Here is a 6,000-nt window from a genome sequence, read left to right as displayed (position 1 = left end):
AAAATTTAAATTAATTAGATCCTTAATAAATTTAATAGGGAAACGGACTTTGGCCCAGTGGTTAGGGCGTCCGTCTACCACATGGGAGGCCCACGGTTCAAACCCCGGGCCTCCTTGACCCGTGTGGAGCTGGCCCATGCGCAGTGCTGATGCGCGCAAGGAGTGCCGTGCCACACAGGGGTGTCCCCCGCGTAGGGGAGCCCCATGCGCAAAGGAGTGCACCCGTAAGGAGAGCCGCCCAGCGCGAAAAAAAGTGCAGCCTGCTGAGGAATGGCGCCGCCCACACTTCCCGTGCCGCTGACGACAACAGAAGCGGACAAAGAAACAAGACACAGCAAAAAGACACAGAAAACAGACAACCAGGGGAGGGGAGGGGAATTAAATAAATAAATAAATCTTTAAAAAAAAAAGGTTAAAAAAAATAAAAATAAAAAATAAATTTAATACAAAAATGTACGTATTTCAAATTGTGATTAAGTCATATAATTCTTTGAAATCTAGAATAATCAAATCAGTATTGTTCAAGGACTCATATTAAATGGAAGTTTTGCTCTAGTGCTATTTTTTTCTAGTGCTTTTCCTAATAAAATATATAAATATTTATAAACAATGTTTAAAGACTCTTTTTAAAGGGGAGTCCGGTTTGCCCTCCCCCTAGCAATCGGCATTTGGGCTAGAGTCAGAGGGAACAGCTGACTTTGACACAGACACTACTTAGCTTTTTCTCTTGAAGAGGTATTTCAGGCCATCCAATGACTGGCATTTGTACGTCCCATCAGGTGCTTCTGGTGCGCTGGCACTTCACTGGGCAGCTGGCTTCACTCAGGATTAGTGCACCAAACTGGAAATTCCTTTAACTTTATAGCTGTGGGAGTGATCAGAACTGCAGAGTAAAGTTCCTTACATCTTGGCTCTAACTGAGAATGAGGCTCATTTTCTTGCCAAGTTTTGCTCAGAACCTGGTTGCAGGTCCAGGGTCCATGAGCCATCTTAAATGGGCTAAGTTGAAGTAGGTCTTAGCCACCTTGTTTGCTGTTTCCTTTCTGGTGGGAAATGCTTAGCACTGGTAGGATGGCATGTGACCGGGTGGTCCTCTCCAGGTTATGAGTTGGACAGGTTTTGGAATAAGGGCTAGGAGGGAGACATGGCCTAAGCATGTCTTCCCTCTGCTGTGGGGTGAAAACTGAGAGGCTGCCCTTGAGTTAATTTGGTGGCTTTTTAAATTAAAAGGGCTGTTGCTCTCAGGCAAGGTGGCTATTCCCTTATCTTACAGGCATGTTCACTAACTACTTAGAAAATGAAATTTATTAGGATTTTAACATGTTCATTGTTTCTCTGCATATGATCTAGAATAGAAAAGATATCACTATAATCATTAGGCATATATCTAGAATAGGATACAGGAACATTCTTAATACTAATTAACATATTACCCAATGCATAAGTTTCTCTTTGAGCTGCAATTAATAGATTTAAGTTCCAGTTTTGCAATACTTTACATGTTATCTCTCCATGGGAGCAAGCCATAATGTCGATTGTGTTTAAGTTCTACTCACAGTACTCTGGTACTCATTGCTCCATTTGGCATGCCCTTCATACAGCCAGCAAGCTGCAGCACTGTTGACCCTAGAGAGAACCTAGGAAGGTAGGATCCAGTATTCCACCAGCCTGGTGCATAGCACCCTTTGTCACTATGAAACAGTGCCAGTCTGGAGGCAATATCCATTGTACATCTGGCTATATCAAGCCATCATTGGCTGCTGCAGGAGTTTGAAACTACAATGTAGTCTCCACCCACCTCAGGAGCACAACCACAGATGTAGTACATACTTTTATTGTTTTAGGGGTCAGAGACCAACCTAGCCAGTGATTCATATGGAGAGGCAACCTTTAGTGTTTTGAAGGCACAAGAGAGTTTGCTAATTACAATGTATGACATATTAAATGAACTTAACTTTTTAGTACTTTGCTTTTACACTGTTATTATGAAGATGTTAATTAGCAGGTATTTTACTTTAGCAGTAGAGAAAAAACTACTTTTTCCATTTTTTAAAATGAAAACTGAAGATTCCCAGTGGAATCAAGGTAACTTTTCATTATCACCATTTGAATATGAACATTGAGGTGACTTCCAGACAGGTTCCACTGCTATAAAGTTACTTTTTGCTAATATCTTTATTAACTAGGCCACAAGAATTTTATTAGTAACAACTTTGTGAAGTTTCTCTGCTTTTTTAGCAGTTGCATCAATTCCATTTGTGATTTACACACTAAATCCACTCACAAGACAGTAGTGACATTTAAAGACTCGTTTTTAAGCTACCTATCACACCGTTATCCAATTTGGAACAGATGAATGTCAAATCTGATTTCCTAGGCACAAACAAACTGACAAAGTTAAACACATATTTCAAAGTTGAACACACAGTTAAGCACAGATTGAAACAGAAGAGAGAATTTTATACCTTTAGCATTTCTAGGAACTCTTTGATGTTAATTGATGGCACATGAGGTTTCTTATTTTCCAGGAGAGGTTTAGTAACCGATCTGGATCTTGATCTCTATTCACACTTTTTATAGGCTCAACTGAGTTTAACCTGAGAAGCTTGAGGTTATTTACTCATTTCTTTAAGGAGACACGACATGAGGTTTCTGGGCCTCAGAGCTATCTGTTCTCTTTTCTTACACTGGTTTAACTGGAATTCAGGGTCTGATACAGAGGCTGCTCTTGGCTATACTGTGGCCATGTAGACCAGCAGTAGGGAGATTTTTCTTACTCTTGACAAGACACTCCTATGGGGAGTTTACTGGTATGCTAGAGACCATGCCCGTTATTCAAGGAATAATGAAGCACATTTTAGTCGACCGCTCTGGTGGCTCAGAGTCCTAGTCTGACTAAAAAGTTTACCACTCCACATAATTTGGAGCTGATGCTCTGTCCCAATGTCCTGAGAATTTCAATTTTCAGAGCCTGCCTAAACTACAGGCGTCCCTGTGGGTGACCTAAGTCCTGGGGGATATCTGATGCTTCCGGCGATCAGATCAATGCACCCAAGCCCAGTTGTTGGGAGTTACCCCAAATCAGCATGCCTGAGACATATGTCTCAGGGGTATTTGGCTGCCCTCTGAACAAAGGGCCCAAGGAATGGGGACCATTCAGAGTTCACTCCTCTGGTTCTTGGCACCCCTGACATTTCAGGGTCCAAGACTGAATGCACAATTACTGAAACAGAAGTTCCTGAGTTAAATCTCAGGAAATGTTTGGCTGCTTTCTGATTCCCACCACCCCAGGAATCATGGAGCCTCTGCTGCTGCACATTCCTGGGGCCATTCTGGACTTGGGAGAGAGGCCAAATAGATTTCAAGCTGAAGCTGCCAAAGCAAATACTGCTCCTTCCTCGAATATAACTCCTTTCTCGGAGAAGGGGTGTATTAGTCAGTCAAAGAGGTATTGATGGAAATACCGGAAATTGTTTGGTTTTTATAAAGGATATTTATTTGGGGTAGGAGCTTACAGATATCAGGTCATAATCATAAGTTACTTCCCTCTCCAAAGTCTATTTTCACATGTTAGAGCAAAATGGCTGCCGACATTTGGGAGAGTTCAGGCTTCCTGGGTTCCTCTCTTCCAGGGTCTTGCTTCTCTCTGGGTTCAGGGTTCCTCTCTTCCCAGAGCTTGCTTCTTCTTGGGCTCAGGGTTCCTCTTTTCCTGGGGCTTGCTTCTGTTCCCTCTGTGAGCTTATTTCCTGGGACCCCAGCTAAAGACTTCAGCATCAAACTCCAATATCAAAAACCCACAAACCTGTCTTTTGCCATGCCTTTTATCTGTGAGTCTCCACTCACCAAGGGGTGGGGACACAATGCCCTAATGACCTTGGCAATCAAAGCCCCAATCATAACTTAATCATGCCCAGGTACAGACCAGATTACAAACATAATCCAATATCTATTTTTGGAATTCATAATCATATTGAACTGCTACACTCCACCTTCTGAATTCCAAAAAGATATTACAATATTTGAAAAAAACTTAAATCAGTAATGATGCAAGTCCTAAATCATATCACAAACAATTTAAAGAAATACAGTTTGTCTTGGGGCAAAGTCCTGTCTGCTATAGACCTCTGAAACTTACAAAACAATTCATCTGCTTCCAATACACAAATGGACAAAGGATAAACATTTTCATTACAATAAGGAGAAATTGGGAGGGAAACATAAGTCATGGGTCCTCTATAGTTCAGTAAATCTGCAGGGCATCCTCCATTCGATTTCAGTCTGAGAGTCATTCTTAACATGATGGTTTCTTCTCCTTGGTGCCTTATGGGAACCCACCCTTTCCACATGCTTGCCCAATGGCCATTTTCTTGGTTCCATCCTCATCAAGCATCTGGGTGTTGACCAAGCTCCAGACCTCACCCTCCAAGAGTGTTGGGGTGATTGCCACACCTTACCCAATCTTGGGGTTAGAGTCTTAACCCCCCTAGTACAGTGACGAGAAGAAAACATTTCCCCTAACTTTTGGCAAACAGGTTCAACCCACTCAGAGCAACGAGCTGACTACCTGGCCTACCGTAACATTTGGCATACAGGATCAACCTTCTCAGAGCAACATCTTGACCACCCAGCCTTCCCTAATCCATGGGGGACAGGTCCACTCCTCTCAGACCTGTGGGGTCTGACCTTAACTGCCATAATCTTTGGGGAATATACTCCACCTTCTCTGTACCCTGGAGTAGCAAAACTCTCCCAGAACATTTGGGTGGGAACATCCACCCTCTTCAACTGCTGGGGCAAACTCACCCTCTCTGTACACTCCTCTCTTCATCCAAGGTGATGTCTGAATTCCAGATCTCAGCTTCCATAGTTTTCCTCTTAAAAATGTTTCTCCTTCAATCTCTCCTTTCCATGTCCCTTTTAGTCCAAGCTGAAAGTGGTTTTGTTCATACAGCTCTCTAAAAAAGCTTGTTGGTTTAGCGTGTAAGAAGTTCGGGTCCAAGCCATCAGAGAGTAAGACGTTTCACAAGTCTTTCCAAGATAACTGCACCATCAATCCTGATTTATAAGTTCCAAGTTTAGTTAAGTCCTCCAATGGGGCACTTTCATCTGGGAGTTTGATTTCCAGCGGCTTGGAATTTCCAGAACTAGTTCCTGTTTCTTTGTGCCTTTCAGTCCAGTCCTCAGTATATCTCTCATCTAGCATTTTGCTAGAAGCTGCAAGCAGAAGTCAAGCCTCATTCTCCAGGTTTACTTTGGAAATTTCTTCAGCTAAATGCCCAGGCTCACCATTTTTAAATTCTGCCTTCCATAAACCAGGAGTTAATCTTGCTAAATTCTCCCCAACTTTAAAACACATATCACCTTTTCTTCAGTTTCCAGTATTAGTTTCATAATTTAATTCTAAGACATCATAAAAAGTATCTTTAGCATCCATATTGCTATCAACAGTCTCTTCAAAGCACTGTAGGTCTTTTCTTCCAAGCATCTCACAATTCCTCCAAAAAATACCCCTTACCCATTTAAAAAACCGTTCCAACATTTCAGTAATTGCAAAAGCACTTCCCCACTCCTCAGTACCAAATTCTGTCTTAGTCAGTCAAAGGGAGGTTGATGCAAAATACCAGAAATTGGTTGGTTTTTATAAAGGGTATTTATTTGGGGTAGGACCTTACAGATTCCAGACCATAAGCATAAATTACTTCCCTCACCAAAGATTATTTTTCACATATTGGAGTAAAATGGCCACTAATATCTGTAAGGGTTCAGGCTTCCTGGGCTCCTCACTTCCAGGGTCTAGCGTCTCTCTGGGTTCAGAGTTCCTCTCTTCCCAGGGCTTGCTTCTTCCTGGGCTCAGCGTTCGTCTCTTCCTTGGGTTTCCTTCTGTTTCTTCTGTGAACTTACTTCTTGGCGTTCCAGCTTAAGGCTTCAGCATCATACTCCAATATCAAAAACTCAAACATTTCCTTTGCCATGCATTATATCTGTGAGTCCCCACCCACC

This window comes from Dasypus novemcinctus, chromosome 22 (genome assembly GCF_030445035.2).
Source record: "Dasypus novemcinctus isolate mDasNov1 chromosome 22, mDasNov1.1.hap2, whole genome shotgun sequence".
NCBI classification, from domain to species: Eukaryota; Metazoa; Chordata; class Mammalia; order Cingulata; family Dasypodidae; genus Dasypus; species Dasypus novemcinctus.
Note: the sequence above shows the minus strand (reverse complement) of the source record.